The 26,833-nt window shown below is 45.3% G+C and overlaps 1 protein-coding gene across 8 annotated transcripts in view; it reads left to right on the top strand.

Moving 5' to 3' along the window:
* DAB1 (DAB adaptor protein 1) overlaps nucleotides 1–26,833 on the top strand; it is a 911,155-nt gene that overhangs the window by 156,694 nt on the left and 727,628 nt on the right. For all 8 annotated transcript variants that reach the window (XR_014790530.1, XR_014790532.1, XR_014790533.1 and 5 more), the window contains exon 2: nucleotides 11,830–12,001. The gene's annotated coding sequence lies outside the window, so the exon portion shown is untranslated. The remainder of the gene's footprint in view (nucleotides 1–11,829; nucleotides 12,002–26,833) is intronic.

Raw genomic sequence — 26,833 nt, forward strand, 5'->3', positions numbered from 1 at the left:
TATTCTATGGTTCTATGATTCTGTATTAGTCCAGGAAGCACGTATTAGGTCTGTGTGCTTAAAAAAATGCAGATTGAATGAAATTCTCCAGCATCCTTAAAGCAGGAGATAACTTGTATTGGGTTTAGGGATGTACGGACTGTGTAAAATCCATTCCGTCTGTATTTTGCGGATTGTCAGATGCCTCTTGTTCTGTTGTCCACCCACAGATGGATGCGAATATTATTTTCGTCATTTATTTATTTCATCTCTATACCACCCAATAGTTGAAGCTCTCTGGGCGGATCACAAAAATTAAAACCAAACAGCACACAATAAAACAATTTAAAATATATAGAACATTAAAACCACAATATAAATATACAACCACAATACAACCTAGCAGCAGTGCAGGAGTTTAAAGTACAGACTTAAAACAGCAAGGCTAAAAGTTTTAGCCTAAAAACAGCAAAGCTAAAAGTTTTAGCCTTATTTTAGCTGATAAAAAGTGCTCCGTGCCACTGAGTTCACCTGTGCCTCAAGTAACAGTTCTGGATCCAAGAGCACCCCCAAACTATGAACGTGATCCTTTAGGGGGAGTGCAAACCCCTCCAGAAGAGGTTGAATATCACCTAGCCGGGCAGACGAACCACCCACTAACAGTACCTCTGTCTTGCCTGGATTGAGTTTCAGTTTATTGGCCCTCATCCAGTCCATTACCGTGCCCAGGCACTGATTCAGAACAGCCACTGCCTCACCTGGTTTTGATGAGAAAGAGAGGTAGAGCTGGGTGTCATCCCCATATTGATGGCACCTCAGCCCACACCTCCGGATAACCTCCCCCAGCGGTTTCATGTAGATGTTAAACAGCATAGGGGATAAAATAGAGCGCTGTGGAACCCCATGGCACAATTGTCATGGCACAGAGCAATAATCCCCTAGCACCACCTTCTGGAATTGGCCATCCAAGTAGGAGCGGAACCACTGCAGTGCAGTGCCTCCAACTCCCAACCCAGACAACCTATCCAGAAGGATACCATGGTCGATGGTATCGAAAGCCACTGAGAGGTCCAGGAGAATCAACAGGGTCCCACTCCCCCTGTCCCTCTCCCGGCAGAGGTCATCCCACAGGACGACCAAGGCAGTTTCCATTCCAAAACCAGGCCTGAAGCCCGATTGAAATGGATCTAGATAATCCGTTTCATTCAACAGTGCCTGGAGCTGTCCTACAACCATATGGTCATGCGTCATGCGGAAAATATGCAAATAATTACATAAGTATTTACGTAAGTATTTACATAATTTACTTTAGTATGTAACATTTAGTGCATTGTCCCCCATTCCATTCAACATTTCCTCAGCAGACACTTGCATATTTTCCTACGAATTTATATGAGTAAATTTCGGGAAAATACAAAAAAATTATCTGAAAGTCCACGGACTCCGCTCTAGGGATGTCGGAGTATTTCTCCACGAATCTCCGGGAGGCCGAATGCCAACGCATTCAGCCCCCCGAAATTAGTGGGGAAATTCTCCGACACCCCCCTGCCCCCCCCCCAGGATGGGACTTACCTCGTGCGAACGTCTCTCTCGGCGGCAGCGCGGCGGCGGCCGGTCTTCCGACTGGCTGCCGCCACCGCCATTTCCCAGTAAAGTAAAAAAAAAAACACAAAAAAGTGATAGTCTACGTAAAGATTTACGTAGCCTATCACGGCTAGTTTTTCAAAGTCAGCTGTGATAGGCTACGTAAATTTTTATGTAGCCTATCACGGCTGACTTTGGAAAAAAAAAAAGCGCGTATGCAAATGGCGGCGCCCATGGCATTTTTTTTTTCAAAGTCAGCCGTGATAGGCTACGTAAAGATTTATGTAGCCTATCATGGCTGACTTTGAAAATCTAGCCGTGATAGGCTACGTAACGATTTACGTAGCCTATCACGTTTTTTTGGGGTTTTTTACATAACTTTTTTCTTTCGCGGCCGGGGAGACGGGGCGCTCCCCCCCGGCCAGAATTTCAGCGGGGAGGGGCGGGGCGCCTCCCCACCCGCCAAGAATTTCAGGGGGAGAAACGGAGTGCCTCCCCCCCCACCGAAAACAGCTGCGGGACCAGGTAAGGGACTTTCATCCATCCTTACTCCACGCAACCTGAGGGGGTCGCTCCTAGGGATGTACGAATCCCATACCTGCCAGTCTGGGGGCAGAGGTGTTCTGCAGGGGGGGGGAGGCGATCCATTCCTCCCCCCAGAATCCTCTTCGGCTGGCTCCACTCTGCAGTGATTTTGCAGAGCCGCAGGCCAGCTCCGAAGTGCCAGCGATACGGCTGTCATGCCATATCACTGGCTGAAGGGACTATTGACTGCGGCCGCAAATGGCGTCCGGGATGCCATTTGCGGCTGTAAAAGTCTTAGTTTAAGGTAAATGCAGCTGTAAATGGCTGCATTTACCTTAAACTAAGGCCTTTACAGCTGCAAATGATGTCCTGGACGCCATTTGCGTCCACAGTCAGTCTCTTCAGCCAGCGATACGGCATGGTGGCCGTACTGCTGAAAATCTGGAGCCGGAGGATCAGGCTGAAGAGGATTCCGCGGGGAGGCAGAGGTAAGTCTTCCGTTCCGCCACAGACTCCGTGGGGCCGGATTCTTTAGAATCCGGCCTCATTGGAGTCCGTGGCGGAATTCTCCGCCATCCCTAGTCGCTCCACAGCGGATTCTGCAGGTTGGATTCTCAGAAATCTGAGCTCATTTTAGTCTGTCTTGAATTTCTCCAGCATCCCTGATTGAGTTAGAGTTTCCTTAATTATCAGACTCTTAGTCCTCCTTGCATGTAAGAAAAACAGCGTCTTTCTTTCTTTCTTTCTTTCTTTCTTTCTTTCTTTCTTTCTTTTCAATACTGAATATTGGGGGGGATAATAAAAGCAATGTTTGCACTCATTATTTATACAAATCTGCCTTTCTTTTTTATTTTCCTGGCTTTTCATACCTCCCCTGGCTGACCTGGTTATTCCAGTGCCATGTCCGCCATTAGCCAGCTACATTGTTGGGTTTAACCAGCCTTGCACAATAAATAATAGAAATGTTTAATGTTCTCCTGCTTGAATGATCCCTGACAGACGGTATGGAGGAGCACTGTGTCACAATGCGTCTCGATATTAGGACACCAGATAACAGCCATGCTTTTTGCCTCAGCCTATTTGTAGAGATAGGGATTTGCTGCAGCCTCAGAGAAATACAGTTGGTGTGAAACCATGTGCTATTTTCAGAACAGTGTGTCAGAAGAACCAAAAGGAAGATGTTTTGCATGTCTTTTATGCTGCATGAGGAGCCTTCAAAATTTGCTTTCATTTGCTGCTATATTTAAATTTCAAACAGTTTAGTGTGCTGAACATTTTTCTCTTGCATATCACCATGGCTTTGGAAAAGAGACAAAGTAGATAGTGCTTGGATTACTGGTCCCACACTTGCTGGTGATTGTAGTGGAGGGTGTGTGATGAAGTCATGGACATCTGTCTTTTATAATTATATCTTAATGGGTTGGATGCTGAGTAGTGCTTAGTGGAGCTCTGCTCACACTGGAGGAAGGGGACAGGGAGGCAATCTTTGTGATTCCCCTTCCTGTTGCAGCCCCCTGAGCTTTCTGAAAGGCCATGGAGCAGCACAGGTGATGCAGGGAACTGCAGAGGGAAGGAGGAATTGCAAAGATCACCTCCCTGCCACTTTCCTTCCTGCAGGGAGCCTCTGCCAGATCCTGGTGCCTACAGGGAACAGAAGGAGTCCTTCCGTTCATGAAATGGCCCATCTGGATCCAGCCCAATGTTTTTTATAATAAACAATTGATTCAATCATATTATACTGTCATTCCAGACCCGCTCCATTCACATCAACTCCTATGTTTTATTTGCCCCTCTGCAAGCTGCCATTCAGCTATACCCTTGACAGGACTGAATGCTTGGTAGAAGTATGCCAACCATTTCTTGATAGAATGATCCCAATCTAGCTGCGTTACACCAGTAACACCAAGCCACTGTTGTCTGGTATGTTCAATGAGATTATGTCTTGGTTATACTTTCCTCTTATGTAGGAGCCATCACATCACTGACATACACAGGACTCAGGGGAAGAAGAAAGATGAGGCAACAGCAAAGAGGGTCAGGAGGAGTGGCTGGAAGGAGCAAAAGGAAAGGAGCAAAGAGCAGAAGGTACAAAAGGGGGTAGTAAAAATGGGAAAAGGGCTGCTGGCTTATTATAATGCCAAGGAGGAAAAGCAGAGGAGTGGTTGCTAAGAAAGGGAGGAGAGACTTTCCAGTGCAGACAGAAGCAGTCAGGCAAATAGAAGAACAAGCAGACAAGGAAAAGCTTGCTCATTTCCACAGCATACTCAGTACCTCATCATCCTGACTCTAGAACGAGCTATCTACAGCTGGTACTACTATTTAGCTATACTCTCTGATACTGCAGCTGCTTACTTTTATCAGTCCATAGGCATTCACCCTAGACCTGCAGCTACTTACCTCTCTCTGTGGATCTTCATCCTGATCCTGCAGATACTTACCTGTAGGCATTCAACCTAGGGATGTCAGAGAATTCTGCCACGGATCTCGGTGAGGCCAAATGCCAGTGCATTCGGCCCCCCAAAATCCGTGGCGGAACGAAGCCCCCCCGCCCCCCACCTCGCGAAATGGGCCCGGAACGGAGCACCTACCTGCTGCCGTCCATGCTGACTTGCGAATGGCGGCCACTTCTTCCATGTAGCCATGATAGGCTATGTAAATACTTACGTAGACTATCACAGCTAATGCAGGGACGCCATTTGCATCCCTGTGGAAGCCATGATAGGCTACGTAAGTATTTACGTAGCCTATCATGGCTTACCTAAGGGAACGCAAATGGCGGCGGCTACGGCAGCCGCCATTTGCTTTCCTCTTTTTTTTTGCCGTTTTAGCCTACGTAAATATTTACATAGGCTATTATGGCAAAAAAAAAAGGGGAGGAATGTAAATGGTGGCCACTGAGCCATTTGCATCCCCCCTTTTGTTTTTGCCGTAATAGCCTACGTAAATATTTACGTAAGCTAAAACGGCAAAAAAAAAGGGAATGCAAATGGCGGCCGCCGTAGCCGCTGCCATTTGCATCCGCTGTTTGTTTGTTTTTTTTGCTGTGATAGGCTACGTAAATATTTACATAGCCTATCACGGCAAAATACAGGACGCAAATTGCGGTGGCTACAGCAGCTGCCATTTGCATCCCTGCAGGCTGCCCAGAGGCTGGATGTCTGGCTGCGCGCAGCCCCGGTTGGCGGCTCTGCGGAATCTCCGTGGAGTGGAGCCGGCCAGAGAGAATTTCGGGGGGAGGGACGGAGCGCCTCCCCCTCACCGCGAATGTCAACCTTCGAAAAGGTAAGTGACTTTCGTACATCCCTAATTCAACCTGACCTGAAACTAGTTAACTCACTCCATTAACTTAATTTATATGGTACCCTTCAATGCAAGAGACTTTTCCTGTTGCACTAAAAAAAAAAAAATGCATAAAATGAACATTAAATTCAGTTCTAAGATTGCAAGTGCTGTTGGCTCTTGTAGAATAATTCTGTTGCAACTTCCTCCTGCAGGAAGCCAATAACAGAGTAATTTTGATTTGCAAAAAGGCACAGATTTATTAATTGTTTTGGCAGAAAAAGCTCTCTGTCTATCAGTTGCCAGCTCCATGTTTAATGCATACAATTGACTCGATTCTAGAGCAATAAATGTATAACACCTTGTGCACTATGAAGGAAAAGGCACTTGTATCTCAGCACACATACTTCCATCTGATTTATTTCAGATCTCTTGGCCTGCATCATGATTCTGTCTTTCCATCCCTGAAGATGTATTTATCTCCTAATATCATATTGTAATTTGCCTCAGTGGCCATATCATTCATACTATACTTATAAACTCAGCACTTTTGATATAGATTTATAGTGACTCTAGAACTAAGTAATATAAATGAATATTCAATAACTATTCAGGCATGGGTGTAATCATGCAAGGTATGTGTGAAGAGAGGTAGGACATAAACTTATCATGTAAGTTCTACTCCCAATGTCATTAATCCAAGCCAATTCAAGCTGCCTATCCAATTCCATTGGTTTCATACTGAGTGATACCATTGTTAGACCACACTTAGACCCACAACCCTCTTCCTTAAGGCTAAGCTTAGATGATCAGATCCAGATTTCAGACCTCATCATGCAGAATCATAACTCCCTCTTATTAAAAAAAACTCAAGTGGTAAGCACCAACAGGACTGGAGTCAAAACAGGGATACTGAGAAGCAATATGGAAGGTGCTGGCACGCTCAGGGAAACCCCAAAGTTTATGTCTTTAAAAAAAAGTCTAAAGGGGCAAGAAACCAAACCCCAAACAGCTCAATGAGAACTAAGCCTGTTTGTTTATTATGTATTTATTTAAGAAATTTCTTACCTGCTTTTCATTATAAAATAATCCCAAAATGGAGTACAAACAATAACACATAGTATGATAATACAAATACAACTTTATTAGGCAACCAATTATAGGTTATAGCCAAAAAGGAAATGCACACCCAACAAATCAAACATTTACTATACATAGATCATATCTAAGAAGTGAAACCCTTAGACCAAAAATATTAGCCTCATGGGCTTGTCTAAGTTGGGAGGCTTTCACCGCAAATTTGGCAGTATTAAACTAGGGATGGACGAAAGGGACTTACCTTGTCCCGCAGCTTGCTTCGCGGTGGGGGGGGAGGCGCTTCGGTTCTCCCCCTGAAGTTCAGGCGAGGGGGGGAGGCGCCCTGCCTCGCCCGGCCGAAATTCAGGCCGGGGGGGGAGGCGCCCCATCCCTCGCCGGCGAAATTCAGGCCAGGGAGGAGCGCCCCGTCTCCCTGGCCGCGAAAAAAAAGTAAACACACACACACACACACACACGTGATAGGCTACGTAACGATTTGCGTAGCCTATCACGGCTAGATTTCCAAAGTCAGCCGTGATAGGCTACGTAAATCATCACGTAGCCTATCACGGGTGACTTTGGAAAAAAAAAAGCGCGTACGCAAATGGCGGCGCCCCATGGGCGCCACCATTTGCGTTCCTTATTTTGGCACGTCTAGTCTACGTAAAGAATTACGTAGACTACGGTGAAAATAAGGGCAACGCAAATAGTGTTCCCTTATTTTCGCCGTAGTCTACGTAAATCTTTACGTAGACTAGACGTGCCAAAATAAGGAATGCAAATTTGCGTACGCGCTTTTTTTCCCCCCCAAAGTCACCCGTGATAGGCTACGTGATGATTTACGTAGCCTATCACGGCTGACTTTGGAAATCTAGCCGTGATAGGCTACGTAAATCGTCACATAGCCTATCACGGGTGTGTGTGTTGTTGTTTTTTTTTACTTTTTTATTTTGTAATGGCGGCAGCGGCAGCCGGTCGGGAGACCAGCCGCTGCTGCTGCCGAAATGCCACCGGGACCCACCGCCGAGAGGGACATTCGCCGAAGGTAAGTCCCATCCGGGGGGGGGGGGGCGGGAGGCCGGCGGAAAATTTCCCCAACACTTTCGGGGGGCCAAATGCGTCAGCACTCGGCCTCCTGAAGATTCGTGGAGAAATTCTCCGCCATCCCTATATTAAACATGCCTTAACTGTGCTAGACAGCAGATATTTGATTTTATCCATATCAGTGTGAGTGGCCACCAACTCTAAACTTCTCTTTTTCTCTAGGAGTAACATATAATTTACAGTATAACATATAATGAATGGTATCCACAGATACAGAGTGGATCTTCCCAAGAGTTGGTTTTCATTGCCTAAAAACACAGGGCTATAAAAGCCTTGTGAAGGAATGGTATAGGAAGAGGTTATATTATCAGACACAGAATGAGGACCCTTCAGGCTTTGGGGTTCATTCTCTAAATTGACTGGGGTTTGGGGCCTCTGGCCAAAACCCTTTTGACTATTGCTGCAGCAGATCTCCTGTGGTACCCTTTGCCCTTGACTAAATTTATCCTGCAGTTGAGCTAAAACCTCTCACACAGAGATTTGGAAGTACTGATTTACAGCTGTCATTTTGTCAAATGGCTTCTTCACTAAGTGCCCTTGTAGCACACATTGTGAACTAAGGAACTCCAAGTTTGGACAGTCTGGTAGCTCCTTATCTTCAAGGACTGAAAGATGCCCTGGGTGGGGCAAAATGTGAACAACCCAAATCCTGAGCCTATTCATCAACTAAGTCTTAAATGGTGGTTATGTGATGGTGTGGTGGTCAGGTCTGCATTGGTTTCCACCAGAAGCAGCACCTGTTTTAACACTGGAGTAGAGCTTTTACACTTTGCATGTTTCTTGCCTACTGGGATAAAGTAGTTTGAAAGCCTGCTCTGGTCAGCTGTATTCTGGGCAATTTTTCAGTGTAATCATACAACATTGACCAACCTCACCTCCCAAAACAAACCCATAATCAAACACAGAAGAATAATACCTACACAAAGCTGACTGTCAGGTGGAGAAGAAAAACCAAATAATGGGACAGAGAACAGAATGGAATACCTTGGAGGAAGGCATAGCTAGCTGGAACCGTGAACAGGAACACTGCAAGATTATGGTAGAATTATTCAGTATAATTTTGGACTGTACCACTTCAGGCTGCAGGTGGGAGGATCACATTTTTGAATGCTCACCTGCATAATAAGCTCTCCAAATGTTGTAAGCTAACACATGGTGTATGGTAACTTATAACATGCAAGGAACTTTTTATCTGCATTTTGAAGAATTCTACAATATCAGCCCAGCACCTCATATGTAGGAGAACCTTTAGCAAACATGGCTATAATGATTATATTCTTAATTAAACCAAACAAATTCTGAATGTCTATGTACACCTTACTAATTAAGTACCCCAAAGGGCCATGTTTGTGTTCAGGTATTTGCATTCATAAGTGCTGTATGCAATTGTATGGCAGAAAAAAAGGGAATGGATGCTTTGAAGATTTTGTATAGTTATTTCCCCAGACATGTCATTTATGGTGTGCTCAAGTCCTGACTTCCACTGCATTACCTGTGTGGTCCATAACAATGATGAACTGTACACACAGGGATGTCAGACCTTGTCAAACTGCAGGCTTTTATGTTGGTTGTTTAACTTGGCTAGCCATATGGCTGTGACACCACACGATATTTCTGCTTTTTAGTCTAATGGGAATAGCTTGGATTGTTTTCACCTGCCACAAAGAGCAAATGTCAACATGGTGAATTCGGGAAACAGCATCTCAATGCTAGGAACGTGATGCCGATTTGACAATTGGCATTAGATCTTCAAACACAGTCTTCACAGCAGGTGGCACAGAATATGTGAGCACTTATTTTAGATTGTCAGTGGACTAACCTAAATTTTTACAGAGTATCATTATGCTGTTACAAGCATTTAAGTAACACGGGACAACAGAATCCCATGTAAAGACACTCAATAAATTCCTGTTTCTCTAGTTCATGCATTTAACAACATTCAGTGGAGGAGTCCCTTTGTTAGTTTTGTTTATGCTAGAGACAAATTTATCTGACACATCTTTGCAGAACTGTAATATAGCTGCCTCAAACATTTGCCCCATAATTAGGAAAGACTGGGATTTTGTCATATACTTACTTCAAGAAATGCATTTAAAAACAACAACAACAAAAACCCTCTGTTTTGATAAGATATAGAAAGTTGAAAGCCCTCATTTGTGCTTTGATCTAATAAATAATGACATTCTAATCGCTAGTTAGTAACTAAATTCTATCCCACAATGACCTATTTTGAGACAGCTTTTATGGAATCTTATAATAAAACAGAGACTATATTGAGATGTATTGAATGAACTTTCTTAAATACAGCAGATTCAGAATAACATCTTACTGTTTCAAATCAGCAATACAGAGACATAGAGGTGGGTTGGAAAAGAGATGTTCTGTTCTCTTTGTCTGGACACGGCATGTCTGTGTATACTTGAATCTATACACCCTAGGCCCAAAGTGGACCAGAACTTAATTTACTAAGTTATTAAGTAATGGTTAAGCATGCTCTGAAAAAGCTAATGATGAGGTCATTACCCAAGAAGGAAGCCATATTAAATATGAATAGGAACTGTTAATTGCTTATTATTCAACTTACATCAGCTAGTTGAATTGGTATCTATTTCCTTCTGCCCAAGGTTAATTTATTTGCTAGAAACCATTGGTCTGGTGGACAGGCTTTAATATAGCCTGTCCACTGGGGTATATGCAAAGGCATTCCTTAAATATTTCTGATGCTGCAATATAAAATGTTATATTAATGAAGTATGGAATTTTTTTTTTCTTAAGAAAAATGTTAATTCCTAAACCACCTAGGATACAGCCATGGCCTGAGCCAGTAGGGACAAGCTCTCTCAGGGATTCTCCAGGCCCTTCCCTGAATGGTCAGCTTTCTTTCAATCAGTAGACCAGGGGTACAGAACCTCAGTCCCATTCTGGACCACCAGGGTTCCCCAGGTGAGCCCCTTCACCCCTAACCACTGGTTGGTGGTTTCCTGGCTTTTGTGCAGTCCCCCACCCCACGCCATTCATTAGTGTTGAAATGCCTCTGGCAGTAAGTGCTTTAAGCTAAAATATGCTGGTAGGAAAGGGGTTCAACACTCCTGCATTAGCCTTTTATAAATGTTAGAGCTGTATAGAGTTAACATACATTGGGCGGGGGGGATCAGTGTTGCAGTGACAGACTCTGCCCTAACACACAAATGTTGATTTGAATATCTGAACATGGTTCAGTTGAACAATTCAGTACTGCAGGGCTGTACTGAATTGAAAAGGACAATTTCCCAGTGAAATGGCTTACTTTGTTTTGGCTATATTTTGGGGTTGAGGCAAAATTCTTCTTGAGGAGAAGAGGATCTGTCTGGCTGCCATTTTGTTTTCTCCAGAAAGTCTTGTTCTGAAGTGCTTCTTGAATTTTGGGAAATTCAAAATGGCTGTGTCATTAAAAAATGGCTGCCTCCTTTTGCTACTCACTGTAGGCTGTCATTATAGTGGTCAGCAGCTGAATCTCTACAGAAAAACACACACTTTTATAGAGTGGATGGATTGTTCCTTCAGCAGCTCATTCTCCTTGAGACGTATAGAGGATTTAATAGAGGTTAAATATACCCCTCCAAAGAAAGGGCAGCGATTGAAGCCTGCATGTGTGTATATCTCAGTTCAACTGTATTTCTGAATCTGGAGTACTAGGGACAATGTGTGTGTTTTTAACATTCGGAATTCTTTAAAAATAATATTTTGTAAAAACTTGAGATGTTTTATTTGAAAGTGTACCCAAATGTTTAAAATGTTGCTGGTTGAGGAGGCAGAAGGGACTGGAGATTAACAGTACAATCCTGTGCATGTCTAATCAGATGTTTACTTGGGGCTTACTCTCAAGTAAACATACTGAAGAATCAGCAAAATTATTTGGAGAAACAAAGTTGGGGGAAAGCCATTTCACAAAACTGTTTCTCCTTAAATTACTGGCTCAGTCTCATCATGAATTTTAGGATTCATCACTGTTTCTCCCCAGCCCTAATTCTGCTGTTCAGACATTCCCAACCATGTGGAAAGAACCCTCTGCATGTACACTTGTATGCATTGGTGCATTCTACAGACTTCAAACAAATGCATGGCTTGTGGCTGAGCCTGCCATTGCAATGCAACACCGTAGGTGTTCATTCTACATCAGCCAAATAACTGAAAAAGGCTATTTACAAATAAGTAAATCTGCTCTCAGCTCTCAGCGTTCCAGCCAAAAAGTACAATGGCTTCAATCCTGTTCTTATTCTCTTTTTCCACTCTTGGTTGCAGAATATGCACATATCTGAAGACAGTCTGTATGCCGATGCCATAGGATTGTGGTCATCACTTTGCAACTGATGTTCTTTTGGCGGATGCTGGGCTATATTTCTAGAACTTGGAAGAGCTGTGAACTTTTGGGAACACCGACTGCGGCATCTGGCATCACGTGGAATTGCAGCAGGTAGCCTATTACATAGCTTGAAGTATTCTGGTGGGGTGGGGGTTGTTATCTTAATTCCACTCTTCTTCCCTGATTGTATTCCACATAGAGTTGTGCTGAATTTCACTGTGAAAGTCACCTTTTGGGGGACCACAGCATTGTCCATGAGAAAGAAACCAATAACATTCTACTTCCTGTGCAGTTTTATGTCTCCTTGCAGCCATTGTTCTCCCAATATGCTGCTGCTTCAGGGGTGGGGGAAGGCAATGCATTTACATTGCTCAAGCACTATGCCTACCATGGCTCCCTGCCTTGTTGTAACTGTGGCTGCGCTTACACCCGCCAGTGCTGTGCAACAAAACTTTCATCTCCAGTATAGCTATGAGTACACAGACCCGGGCCAGAATGTGGATGGCCATTTGCATGTCGTCATCCCCATCCGATATCCTGCCCCAGCTAGTCAACTAAAGCCCTATTCTAGGCCACATGCAGTACAGAAGCTGCCTTATACTGATTGAGACCATTGGTCCATCTAGCTCAATATTGTCTCCAGTGACTAGTAGTGGTGCTACAGGGTTTCAGATAAACTCTTGCCCAGCCCTACCAGGAGATGCCATGCCAGAAATTGAATCCAGGACCCTTTGCATGCACAGCACCAGCTATTCAATGGCTGCTGAGTTACAAGCCTTGCCCTAGTTTCTCAACAGTGAACACAATTTCCAGTTTCTGCCTCTTTTGTGTTTTCTGACCTTTTGTTTCAAAAGGGAATTGGCACAGCATCTTAAAAAGTGCCCATACTTATCAGCTGTAACTATTCTGAACCTTTAAACAAATGATGTTAAATGAGGTCATTCTCTGCTTGGTTCCTTTGTCAAAAACTATCTGATGTTCCAAAACCAAAACTGACCTAGGCGTTTGCAATAGTTATTGGCTTTATTTTGTAGTAAACTCAAGATTAACCTTAGCTCTGAAAATGTACACCCCTGTTCACCGGACCAGTAACTGCCTTTGGCACACAGTTAATAAGGACCATAGTGCAGCTGGATAAATAAAGGGAGTTTCTAGCTAGTTTGGCTGGTGCTTAAATAAACCAGCCAACTGCAGATGCATTTACAATGCTGCTTAGGGTTGTGTCTAATGGCATGTAGAACAAAGTTCAACCCTCTGTGGAGTTTGTTGATATTCTTATATTAGTATCCACAGGAAAGAAAAAATAGCCCTAGGGCTACACCATAGTGCATGTGAATGACTGACAAGCCTGTAATTAGAATGAAGGAGGTGTTTTTTCGGCCTGACATGCCCAATTTCTGTCTTGACCTTTGAATAACCCCCGGTATTTTAGCATTAAATGTGCTGCACATACATATAGTTATGCCTGCTTTTTGAATAAGGATCACATCTTGGAGTGGCAGGGTAAGTGGTCAGGAGTGTATCTCAGGAAAGCAGCACATATATCAGGTGGACTTCTGGGAAGTGCCAATTCTCCCCCCACCCCATGAATTTGAGTATCGTTATCTGATAGAAATCAAAGTTATTTTCTGAAGGGTTTGGGATGATAGTAAAGGCCAAGAGGCTGGAAAGCTAAGGAGGAAGAGATTGGCTTCTTGGGGCAGAATAATAAACTGGTTAATAGAAGGAAAGGCTGGGGCTTGTTCATAAAAACAACCGAGTTTCTTTTGTTGATGAAACAGAACAGCTGTTGTGCCATGTAATGAAGTAGAGAAAAGAGTGAAGGAAGAAGAATCTGACTGTAACAACTTTGAGTTTGTGTATGGGTGAAACAGCTTTTTTCTTATGTCTTTCCCCATATTTGTCCACCCATATTGAGAGAGAGGGAGAGAGAGAGAGAGATTTCTGCTTACTAGATAGGAAAGAGTGTAAATCAGGCATGTTGAACTTCAGGTCCATGGGCCAAATAGGGGCTCACTCTGGGACCCAATCTAGCCCTCTGGGGTTCCCCATATGGCCCTGCCCCCTTCCCCTGGCCCCAGCCCCCTTTCTCCAGCTGTTGATTGTTTGGTGCTTTCCTGGCTTTTATGGGTTCCCCCACCATCCCATTCTAAAAGGTTGAAATGCCTCCCCTAAAGCTTAGTTACCGGCAGGAAGAGCTTTAAGCTCAAAGCTGCGGGTGTTTTGGTCCTGCCCTTTTTGCCTTTGGCTCTGCGGCCTGCGCACTACTGGAATGCAGCCTCTTTGAAATAAAGTTTGGCCCTTGTGCTGAATGAGGTTTGACACCCCTGTTATTAAGCATTGCAGCAACATTGTGAACCACCCAGAGAGCTTCAGCTATTGGGAGGTAAAGAAATAAAAATAAATAAATAACAGTATACCAAAAAGGGACCTCGAATGGAATATTTTAGGGACCTAGAATGGAATATTTCATCCTGTGAAGGCTGTCAGATGTTTGTCATTCTGTAATGTATACCTAAATGGGAATATGAAATATTGCTCAAGCAGATCGTTGGAAACTATGGTGGAAACCAAAAAAATTGTGGCAAATCTATAACAGGGAGAAAATGGTACTGAGCAGTTGTTTGAGAATGTATGAGAACTTTGTTTCTGTTCATAAATCACTTGAAAATACCCCATTTGCAAACGTCTGAACTTGCATTTGCGAAATGTGTATTTGAAAAATGCACAACTTTCTCAAAATGCACAACTTCTAAAACTCCCATGCTTTAGTCTATGGGGGAAATTAGCACAATCTTGGAAATTTGTGCAAATTTGAGGAAAATGTGCACCTTTCATGTTTGATGGCTGTTCATTTTTGCCCAATTTTCCTGTTCATGCAGAGTGACTGCAAATATGAGCACAAATCAAGGAGAGATGAGCAGTGAGCTGATATTTGGAGAACTTGAACATCACCCATTCACCCATCCCTAGTTGTGAGCTGCTAATACCAACTGAACTTAAGGATGGATGTAAGAGAATTTGGGAGCTTGTAGTTAATAGAGCTATTGAAAGAATGTCATCTCCATGAGAAGAAAACAGGAAGAGTTGGACTGCAGAAGGACAACTACAATTAAATAATAGGTTTGGTGCATATGGAAGGTTCGAGGACAGACAGGCAGCAGTTAGTGATACAGAGAAGGGACAGATGACAGCTCTAGAAGAATGGAGGGAGAAACATGCCAGAAGTCTGAGAAAATGTTCTGGTGACAAATAGAGCCAACCTTTTTGCAATCTTCAGAAAGAGGCAAGTCTCAGCTTGGAAAGGAAAGGAAAGGTTGTTGTTGTTGTTAAGTCGTTCAGTCGTCTCCGACTCTTCATGACCCCATGGACCATAGCACGCCAGGCCTTCCTGTCCTGTGCTCTCTCCCGGAGTGTGCTCAAGTTCATATTCATTGCATCGGTGATGCTATCTAGCCATCTCATCCTCTGCCGTCCCCTTCTCCTTTTGCCTTCAGTCTTTCCCAGCATCAGGGTCTTTTCCAGGGAGTTTTCTCTTTGCATTAGGTGGCCAAAATATTTGAGCTTCAGCTTCAGTATCTGTCCTTCCATTGAGCACTCAGGGTTGATTTCCTTTAGGATGGACTGATTGGACCTCCTTGCAGTCCAGGGGACTCATAAGAGTCTTCTCCAGCACCACAGTTGGAAAGCATGAATTCTTCGGCGCTCAGCCTTCCTTATAGTCCAGCTCTCACAGCCATACATTACTACTGGGAAAACAATAGCTTTGATTAGACGGACTTCTGTCGGCAAGGTGATGTCTCTGCTTCTGACTATGCTGTCTAGGTTTGCCATAGCTTTCCTCCCAAGGAGCAAGCGTCTTTTAATTTCATGGCTACAGTCACCGTCTGCGGTGATCTTGGAGCCCAAGAAAGTAAAATCTGTCACTGCTTCCATTCCTTCCCCTTCTATATGCCAGGAAGTGATGGGGCCAGATGCCATGATCTTCGTTTTTTTAATGTTGAGTTTCAAACCAGTTTTTGCACTCTCCTCTTTCACCCTCAACAAGAGGCTCTTGAGATCCTCTTCGCTTTGTGCCATTAGGGTGGTATCGTCTGCATATCGGAGGTTGTTGATAATTCTCCCGGCAATCTTAATTCCGACCTGTGATTCATCCAACCCGGCGTTCTCATGATGTACTCTGCGTATAAGTTAAATAAGCAAGGTGACAATATGCAGCCTTGTCATACTCCTTTCCCAATTTTGAACCACTCGGTTGTTCCATGTCTGGTTCTTACTGTTGCTTCTTGACCCTCGTACAGGTTTCTCAGGAGACAGGTAAGGTGGTCTGGTACTCCCATTACTTTAAGAATTTGCCACAGTTTGTTGTGATCCACACAATCAAAGGCTTTAGCGTAGTCAATGAAGCAGAAATAGACGTTTTTCTGGAATTCTCTTGCTTTCTCCATGATCCAGCGAATGTTGGCCATTTGATCTCTAGTTCCTCTGCCTTTTCGAAACCCAGCTTGTACTTCCGGTAGTTCTCGGTTCGCATACTGCTGAAGCCTAGCTTGTAGGATTTTGAGCATCACCTTGCTGGCATGTGATATGAGCGCAATTGTGCGGTAGTTTGAACACTCTTTGGCGTTGCCCTTCTTTGGAATTGGAATGTAAACTGACCTTTTCCAGTCTTGCGGCCATTGTTGAGTGTTCCAAATTTGTTGGCATATTGAATGAAGCACTTTAACAGCATCATCTTTTAGGATTTTAAATAGCTCAGCAGGAATACTGTCATCTCCGCTAGCTTTGTTGTTAGTAATGCTTCCTAAGGCCCACTTGACTTCACTCTCGAGGATGTCCGGCTCAAGTTCAGTGACCGCACTATCATGGCTATCAGGGACATTCAGATCTTTCCTGTATAGTTCTTCTGTGTATTCTTTCCACCTCTTCTTAATCTCATCTGCTTCTGTTAGGTCCCTGCCTTCTTTGTCCTTTATCATGCCTGTCTTTGCACAAAACGTTCCCTTGAGATCTCCAATTTTCTTGAAGAGATCTCTAGTCTTTCCCATTCTGTTGTTTTCCTCCATTTCTTTGCATTGTTCATTTAAGAAGGCCTTCTTGCCTGTCCTTGCTATTCTCTGGAACTCTGCATTCAGTTGGATATATCTTCCCCTTTCTCCCTTGCTTTTTGCTTCCCTTCTTTCCTCAGCTACTTGTAAAGCCTCATCAGACAGCCACTTGGCTTTCTTGCATTTCTTTTTCTTTGGGATGGATTGAGTTGCTGCCTCCTGAACAATGTAACGGACCTCTGTCCATAGTTCCTCAGGCACTCTGTCTATCAGGTCTAATCCCTGAAATCTATTCCTCACCTCCACTGTATATTCATAAGGGATATGATTGAGGTCATCCCTGAATGGTTTAGTGGTTTTCCCTATGGTCTTCAATTTAAGCCGAAATTTTGCAACAAGAAGCTCATGATCTGAGCCACAGTCAGCTCCAGGTCTTGTTTTTACTGATTGTATAGAGCTTCTCCATCTTTGGCTGCAAAGGACATAATCAATCTGATTTCGATATTGACCATCTGGTGATGTCCATGTGTAGAGTCGTCTCTTGTGCTGTTGGAAAAGAGTGTTGGTTATGATCAGCGTGTTCTCTTGGCAAAACTCTATTAGCTTTTGTCCTGCTTCATTTTGTACACCAAGGCCATGCCTGCCTGTTATCCCGGTGATTTCTTGACTTCCTACTTTAGCATTCCAATCCCCTATGATGAGGAGGGCATCTTTTTTTGGTGTTAGTTCTAGAAGGTGATGTAGGTCTTCATAGAACCGATCAACCTCAGCTTCTTCGGCATCAGTGGTTGGAGCATAGACTTGAATTACTGTGATGTTTAATGGTTTGCCTTTATGGAAGTCCAGAACTCAAAGGAACAAAGGATGCTGTGTACCAGACTGCCATAGGGGCCAGGGCATGTTATGTTTCTGTTGGCTGTATTAGAAGAGGTATGGAATGGATGCAGAGCCTCATTCAACCTCACTGGTTAATGGTTTCAGACTGTTCATGTTTGTGGGCACCAATGTTGAATGGAGTGATGGCCATGAGTTCTGGATGTAAAGCTGAAGAACATGGGTCTGAACACATTTCTTGGGCTGGCATCCAATTTGGGTACTTCTGCCAGCTGCAGGGATGAGTTGTCCTTATCCCATTCATAGGAACTTACATTGAATTGTATGCAGGGATGGGTAAATCTGTCAGTTTCACTTTCTCCTGCATTCTAGTAGGGATGGCGGAGAATTCGCATTCGGCCCCCCGGAATTCGTGGCGGAGCGAAGCCCCCCCCTGCAAAACGGAGCCTACCTGCTGCCGTTCGCCAGTGGGTGTTCCTTGAATGGTGGCCACGTCGGCGACCGCCATTTGCCTTGCCAGGAATGCCGTGATAGGCTATATAACTATTTACGTAGGCTATCATGGCTAACTCAGGAAGGCCATTTGCGACCCTGCGGAGGCCGTGATAGGCTATGTAAATACTTACGTAGCCTATCACATCAAAAGGCAGCCATGCAAATGGAGGCTGCCGTAGCCGCCTCCATTTGCGTAGCTGCCTTTGGCCGTGATAGGTTACGTAAATACTTACGTAGCCTATCATGGCAAAAGCGGGGACGCAAATGAAATCCCCTATGCCATTTGCATCTCTGCTTTAGCTGTGATGGGCTACGTAAGTATTTACGTAGCCTATCACGGCTAAAGCAGGGACGCAAATGCCGTAGGGGACGCCATTTGCATCCGTGCTTAAGCCGTGATAGGCTATGAAAATATTTTCTAAAGAATCCGGCCTTCCGGAATCCATGGTGGAATGGCCTTGCCCCCCCCGCCATCCCCCAAAGTCCCCCCCTCGAACGGACCTACCTGGTGGCTGATGTGGCTCTGGCGGTGGCTCTGGCGGTGGCTCTGGCAGTGGCTCTGGGTCGTCTTCCAGGCTGCTGCAGCCGCAAATGGTGGCCATCGTGGCAGCCGCCATTTGCGTCCCTGTCTTTTGCCGTGATAGGCTACATAGATATCTACGTAGCCTATCATGGCCTAGCGTAGGGACGCAAATGGCATCACCTACGCAGGATGCCATTTGTGTCTGCAGCAGCCCAGCAGCGGATGGGCCCCCCGTTGTGGATTAGCCCAGCCGGCAGCTCCGCGGACTGGCCGCGGAGCGGAGCCAGCCAGGCAGGATTCCAGGGGGAGGACCGGATCTTCTCCCCCTCCATCGAGGAACCCAGTGGAGCCAGGTAAGTGGGGTTTTGTACGCCCCTACTGCATTCAGATATTTCAAACCTCAACTTCTTGTAAGAGACCTACAGCCAAATTTAAAATAGAAATAATTACAAGTACAGTGGTGCCAACTGGTTTACAATTATATCAGAATTTCAAAGTAACTATATCAGTTATGGGCTGCGGTGGCTTAGTGGTTAAGACACTGAACTGCAGACCGGAAGGTCTGCAGGACAGCAGTTTGAGACCCGAGTGCCGCGTGATGGAGTGAGCTCCCATCTTCAGTCCCAGCTCCTGCCAACCTAGCAGTTCGAAAGCAAGAAATTGCAAGTAGGTAAATAGGTACCACTTCGGTGGGAAAGGTAACAGCGTTCCATGCACCTCGGTGTTCAGTCATGCTGGCCACATGAACACGGAAGCGTCTTCGGACAGCGCTGGCTCTTCGGCTTAGAAACGGGGATGAGCACCGCACCCTAGAGTCAGACACGACTGGTTGGGGACATCTTTACCTTTTTATATCTGTTATACTAGTCTATTTAACAACTATACTAACAGTTATGTCTATAGAACCCTGGTGTATCTCTGTTTCAACTAAATGAGGTCTTCTTCAGGCATTCCTGTCCATCTAACAAGTTCAGTAACAATTTCCAACTGATAACTTGTAATTTTTTTTAATTATACATTTGGTAACCAACTGGCCCAGTGCTGTGTTGTAGATCTCTTACACCAGGAGTGTTTATGTTATTACCAAATTAAAGCAACATTTTTTTTTTTTGCCTGACCCCTAAGAAGTACGAACAGGGAGGCATCAGAAGCAGAAAGAATGTGTAGTGAGTTTGGAACGAAAAGACTGGCACGGAGTCAGTGCTGAACTGACGCAGTGCCCTACATGCTGTTTGTAAACGTATAGAGACTTACATAGCCTAACATAGTGGGCAGCTTTTAGTAACCAAGTAGGCCTCTATAATGGGCAGCTTTTAGTGGGCCTCTAACATGAGATAATTGGTACCAAGCAAGTACCACTATAGCTGCATGACCTCATTCTCTGAGATAAGGACTCTCCCATGAGAAGTGAAAGAGAGGCCCCTCTTCTCCTGAGAGGAGAGTGATTTTCTCATGACAGGCTGTGACACTTAGGAGAGACACCTATAAAATCCAGCAGGCTGGTTTTACTCGTTGGTCTCACTCCAAGGGGGAAAATGTGCACTACCAGCCTGGAGAAATCTGTTGGTCCATGGGGTGGCATCTCTTGGGGACCTCAGTACACAGCCAGCTGTGGTGAAGGCCTGCTTTGATCAACTGAAGGGATGTGTGAGCTATCTTTGCATTTCTTTCTGCATCCATTGATCACCTGTGTGTAATCAATAAACTGTTAATCTGACACATTTGTGACTTTATCTCACTTTGGCAACCCACGAATCTGGTTTGACTGGGACTCCCAGAGTAATACAGAATGCAAAAAGAGAAATTTGTTCTCAAAAGTGCCAACAACAACAGAAAGTGTTGCAGCCAAATGTGTTTCAGAACAGCAGCCATCCTTTTTCAGGGGCAATCTTGTATATCCAAATTCTGAAAACAGGCTAAAACAGCTTACAGAAATAGTGACTGTCTTTCTTGAACCAGGGAAAATACTAGGGCTGTGCACCTCTTCGGAGCCAAATCCAAATCCCAAAGTGAATTAGGGGGCGGGGGGGGGGGCTTGTTGAGCTCCGAAGTGGGTCAGAATAGCACTGAGGTGTTCTGAAGTGAAGCGGGTTACCCCAAAATACCTTGGTGCGCCTCAGAGATTTGGAGCTATTCTGATGAAGCCCAGACAGCCTGTCTATAAAATGTATAAACCTGGAAAAGATCAGGGAGGGGGAGAAGGGGACGATGGAGGGGGCAGGGAGGAGGAGGGGGGCGGAAATAGTGAGCCTTGGAAATGGCAACTCTGGTTGCCAGATTAGGGCAGAATTTAACCTAGCAGTCTCCAATCAGTGATGGTGGTGCTGGTGGTCTTGGGGAAATGCTGTATATAACAAGACATCTGTCTGCTTCTATTTCACTGGGTGAGAGAGTCAGTTGCTGGTAGCTAGGAGGTGAGAGATCTGTGTGGTGTGTGTGTTCTGCTGCAGCTTCACTTGTCATTCTTCTTTCTTCCCACCCAGCCCTTCTCAATTCAACTATTCCTATTAGTCTTCCCTTGCTTTCTTTTCGAGATTCTTTAACAAGAAAAAAGAAAAAACATTTAAAAAGTACTTTCCTTGCCTTGTTCTTTAGCTCCCCACCCCCCGCCCTTCTCAAATCCTGTATTCCTTCCCTTCCCATTTCAACTCTTTCTAAACAACAACTACCACCCCTTTCTCTTCTGTTAAGCTTTATAGTGTACCCCCTTCTCTCCCTCCCCCCACCCAGCTTATAGGTAGTTTTTCTTTATCTCCATTTCTTTTGCTTGTGTGTGTGTGTGTGCTTGTGGCCAAATACTGTGGGGCAAAGCACTACACACGAGTCCGTACAATATATAGTGGGCAAAGTACTACACATTTGTTTGCATACTGTGGGGCAAAGCAAGCCCAATATGAGACCTAAGGGGTCTTGTCAGTGGCAGAGGTAGGGATGTTAGAGAATTCCACCATGGACTCCAGTGAGGCTGGATTCTTTAGAATCCCCCCCCTCACCGGAGTCCGTGGCGGAACAGAGCAATCCCTACCACCACCCCGCGAAATTTCCCTGGGACAGACCCTACCTTTTGTCGGCCATCTGCTGCCCTCATCTGTGGCTGCGAATGGCTGCCCCAATCTGCGGCTGCCATTTCCCTCCCTACTTTAGCCATGATAGGCTATGTAAGTATTTACATAGCCTATCACGGCAAAGAGCAGGGACGCAAATAGCGTCCACTACGCCATTTGTGTCCCTGCCTTTTGCCATGATAGGCTATGTAAATATATACGTAGCCTATCACGGCTAACGCAGGGACGCAAATGGCGGCCGCTATGGCAGCCGCCATTTGCAGCCACAGCACGGCAGCGGACGGAGGTCCGGCTGCAGGTGGTCCTGGCCGGCGGCTTCGCAGACTCACCATGGAGCAGAGCCAGCCAGGGAGGATTCCAGGGGGAGGGACAGATCACCCCCCCCACAGACGCCCTGGACCGGAATGGGGTGAGTAATCCGTACACCCCTAGGCAGAGGTGGGTGAGGCATTGGTGGGACCAGCAGCACTAGCAACCAGGATGGTTTGGCCCCAGTTGGGAGAGTTCATCCTGCTCTAGGGCAGTTAGGGACATGCAAACCCACCCTTGTACAGGTTCTCCAGGTGCCTGCCCAGCCCCTGCTCCCACTTCCCATGATCGAGCCCCTCCCATGCACAGCAAGCAGCCCTCACTCACCCCAGCGGTCTTGTCGAGCTCCATGGTCACCATTTTTGGAAAAATAAAATGGCAATCACAAAAATGTGCACATTTGTGTATGCGTGAAAATGCACATTTTTGTGAATGCGCATGTTTGTGTGTGCGCTAAAATGCACATTTTCGCAACCGCCATTTTATTTTTCAAAAATGGCGACCGCAGAACATGACGAGGCTGCTAGGGTGAGTGCAGGCCACTTGCCGATAGGGATGTCAGAGAATTCCGCGACGGATCTTGGTGAGGCCGAATGCCAGTGCATTCGGCCCCCTGAAATCCATCGCGGAACGGCCTGCCATCCCCCCCTCGCAGATCCCCCCAGGACGAGACTTACCTGGGGCGGATGTTCCAGACAGTGGCGGCTCCAGCGGTGGCTTCAGCAGTGGCGGCTGGTCTTCTGAACGGCTGCCGCCACCACCATTTGCAGTCTGTATCTCCTCCCCCATAGACGTGATAGGTAATGTAAAGACTTACGTAGCCTATCACGTCTGGATTTTAAAAAAAACAAAAACGCGTACGTAAATGGCGCTGGCTACGGCCGCAGCCATTTCCGTTCCTTATTTTTCGCCGTCTTAGTCTACGTCAATATTTACGTAGACTAAGACGAAGAAAAGAAAGGGGAACGCAAATTGTGCCCGCTACGCTATTTGCGTTCCCCTTTCTTTTCTTTGTCTTAGTCTACGTAAATATTGACGTAGACTAAGACAGCGAAAAATAAGGAACGCAAATGGTGGCGGCCATAGCTGCCGCCATTTGCGTATATGTTTTTTGTTGTTGTTGTTACCCAGAGCCCTCCGCGGCTGGAAATCCGGCTGCGGACGGCCCTGGCCTGGGCCTGGCCGGCTGCTCTGCGGAGCTGCCGCGGAGCACAGCCGGCCATCGAGGATTCCGGGGGGGAGGACCGAATCGCCTCCCCCCCATTGAGGATTCCGGTGGGAGGGATGGAATGCCTCCCCCCACACCATGAACAGAATCCGTGAAAAGGTAAGTCACTTTCGTACATCCCTACAGTCGCTGAGCGTGGGCAGGGGCTCAGTGAGCGAGGCTCAGGGGTGCAGGCAGGGTTTTTTTTTGCTGGATTCCGGATGAAATTGGGCGCTTGCACCATCCCTAAGGGCAGCAGAGTGTGGACGCCAGTCGCAGTGTATGGAGGTCACTGTTGAGGGAGGCTGGTGCAGGCAGCAGGAGTAGCAGCCTGGCAAGAGGAGCAGCATCTCCTTCTTCTGCATTGGAAGAGGGGAGCCTGCTTGCCCCCTCCTGTCACTGCCTCTCTTCCTCCTCTGCCATTACTGTTTCCCCAGGTAATGTGTATTCCATTCAGCCAAAGAGACCCTGAAGTCATCCAGTGTGAAGCTGAATAGGAAAGTACTAGGACAGAGCACTAGGAGAGTACTAGGATTTGCACATAACCCCCCCCTACACCAGGGATTAAGGATAGTGACCTCTTCCTAATCACCTCTCACATCCAACTTCTATTCCTTTTAATTTTACTTTTGGGTTGAGTGTCTTGAAAAAAAGCACATTTTACCTGTGCCCAGCAAAAAAAAAACTACTGGGCCAAGCTGTCTGAAGTTTGGCAGGTTCAGTCACACCCACTGGGGCTTCCAGGTGCCCAGCTTTCATGGACTTCCACGAAAACAGTGAAAAGTTATAGCTCTTTGCTTTGAGATTTTTTGCTGAAAAAAAGCACATTTTACCTGCACCCAGCGGCAGCAGCGGTGGCGGCGGTGGCGGCGGTGGGGGCGGCTGGTCTCCTGGCCAGCCACGGCTGGGTGCAGTGTACGCAAATGGCGGTGGCTACGGTGGCCGCCATTTGTGTTCGCTATTTTTAGCCGTTCTAGCCTACGTAAATATTTACGTAGGCTAGAACGGCAAAAAATAGCGAACCAAATGGCAGCCGCCGTAGCCACCGCCATTTGCGTACACTTTTTTTTTTTTACTTTGACGTGATAGGCTATGTAAATATTTATGTAGCCTATCACGGTTAAGTACAGGGACGCAAACGGCGGCGGCTATGGCCGCTGGCATTTGCCTCCCTGCTGCCCAGCGGCTGGATGTCTGGCTGCCGGCAGAGCCGGCTGGCGGCTCCGCAGAATCTCCGCAGAGCGGAGCTGGCCGGGCAGGATTCCGGGGCGAGGGACAGAGCGCCTCCCCCCATCGAGGATTCCGGGGGGAGGGACAGAGCACCTCCCCCCCCACTGCGAAGCAGATCTGCGAAACTGTAAGTGACTTCCATACATCCCTAGCATATAGCCATCAGGACTAGTATCCATTAGTAGTCTTACACAGTACTCCATGAATTTGTCCACCCCCCTTTTAAAGGCCTCCAATTTGGTAGCCATCACTACACCTTGTGGCAGCAAATTCTATAGTTTAACTATGTGCCGTGTGACTTTTATCTGCCTTGAATCTCACACCAATCAGCTTTGTGGGATGATGTCTCCCTATCCACTTTCTCCACGGCATGCATAATTTTGTACACCTCACCTCTGTCATGTCTCCCCTTACCCTCCTTTTTTCTAAGTTAAGCAATCCAAGATGTTATATTCTTTCCTCATAGGGGAAAGCTGCTCCAGCCCCTGATCATTTTTGGGTGCAATCCTATGTACATTTAGGCAAAATGCTCCAACTCTCAGCATTCCCCAGCCAGCATGCTGCTTTTTTGCACTTTTTTTTCTCCAACTCTACAATATCCTTTTTTATGTGTGATGACCAGAACTGTACACAGTACTTTAAGTGTGTTCGCACTATAGATTTGTATGAGGGCTGTATGATATTGGCAGTTTTATTCTCAATTCCTTTCCTACGTATACCTAACATGGAGTTTACCTTTTCACAGCAGCCGGACAGTGGCTTGACATTTTCATTGAGCTGTCCACCACAACCCCAAGATCTTTTTCTTTGTCAGTTGCTGCTACCTCAGATCCCATCAGCATATACTTGAAGCTGGGATGTTTGCCCCAACGTGCATCACTTTACACTTGTTTACCTTGAACTGCATGTGTCATTTTGATGCCCATTCTCCCAGTTTGGAGAGATCCTTTTGGAGCTCCTCACAATTCCCCCTCCCTTTTTAAACCATAACCACCCTAAATCATTTGGTGTCATCTGCAAACTTGGCCACCTCACTGTTCACTCCTAATTCCAGACAATTTATGAATAAGTTGAAAAGCATTGGTCCCAATACAGCTCCCGCTGGGATCCCGCTGTTTATATCTCTCCATATATCTTATATGGGAGAATTTACCATATTCCTACTCTCTGCTTTCTGTTCTTTAACCAGTTACTGATCCATAACAGGAGCTCTCCTCTTATTTCATTACTGTTAAGCTTGCTCTTTGGTAAGGAGTCTTTGGTAAGGGATTTTATCAAAAGCCTTTTGGAAGTTCAAGTGAATAATATCTACTGGATCACCCCCATCCACATTGTTGACACTCTCAAAGAACTCTAAAACATTAGTGATACAGGACATACCTTTTCAGAAGTCATATTGATTCTTTTTCAGCAGGGCCTGTCCTTCTATATGCTTAGAAATTTTATCTTTAATAATACGTTCAACTAATTTACCCTGAATAGACGTTAAGCTAACTAGCCTGTAATTTCCCCGATCCCCCTAGATCCCTTTTTAAAAATTGGTGTTACATTGGCCATTCTCCAGTCCTCTGGAACAGAGGCTGATCTTAGGGACATGTTGCATGTTTTTGTTAGAAGTTCTGTAATTTCACATTTTAGTTCTTTAAGAACTCTAGGATGGATACCATCTGGGACTGGTGATGTATTAACTTTCAATTTGTCAGTAAGGTTGAGAACTTCATCTTTTGTCACCACTGTTTGCCTCAGTTCCTCAAACTGTCTTCCTGAAAATATCAGTTCTGGCACAGGTAGATATCCTATATCTTCTGCAGTGAAGAAAGATGAAAAGAATTAATTCAGCTTCTCCATAATCTCCTTATCCTCCTTTAGTACTCCTTTAACTCTGTTGTCATGCAACGGTCCAGGTGCCTCCTTAGCTGGTTTTCTGCTTAAAACAGCACATGGTAAAGAATAACACCCCCCTTGGTATAATGATAAAATAACAGAAACATACCCTATAATAAATCTTGAATTGTATTAAACATCTGGTATCATAACATAACACAATATGTGTCTTTGTATTCTAACTTCATTTGGAAACATCTTTGTGTACATAGCTCAAGCTTTTGCCTTACCAAAATGTTTTAGATAATCCCTCAAGCAATTTGGATAAATGAGCTTGTATTGTGTTTCTTTTCTTTCTCTTCAAGATTTTTATTTCAGTGTACACATAGATATCTAATTATAATTAGC

This window comes from Heloderma suspectum, chromosome 4, assembly GCF_057233095.1.
Source record: "Heloderma suspectum isolate Gila_16-S chromosome 4, 16-S_ref, whole genome shotgun sequence".
Classification (NCBI taxonomy): domain Eukaryota; kingdom Metazoa; phylum Chordata; class Lepidosauria; order Squamata; family Helodermatidae; genus Heloderma; species Heloderma suspectum.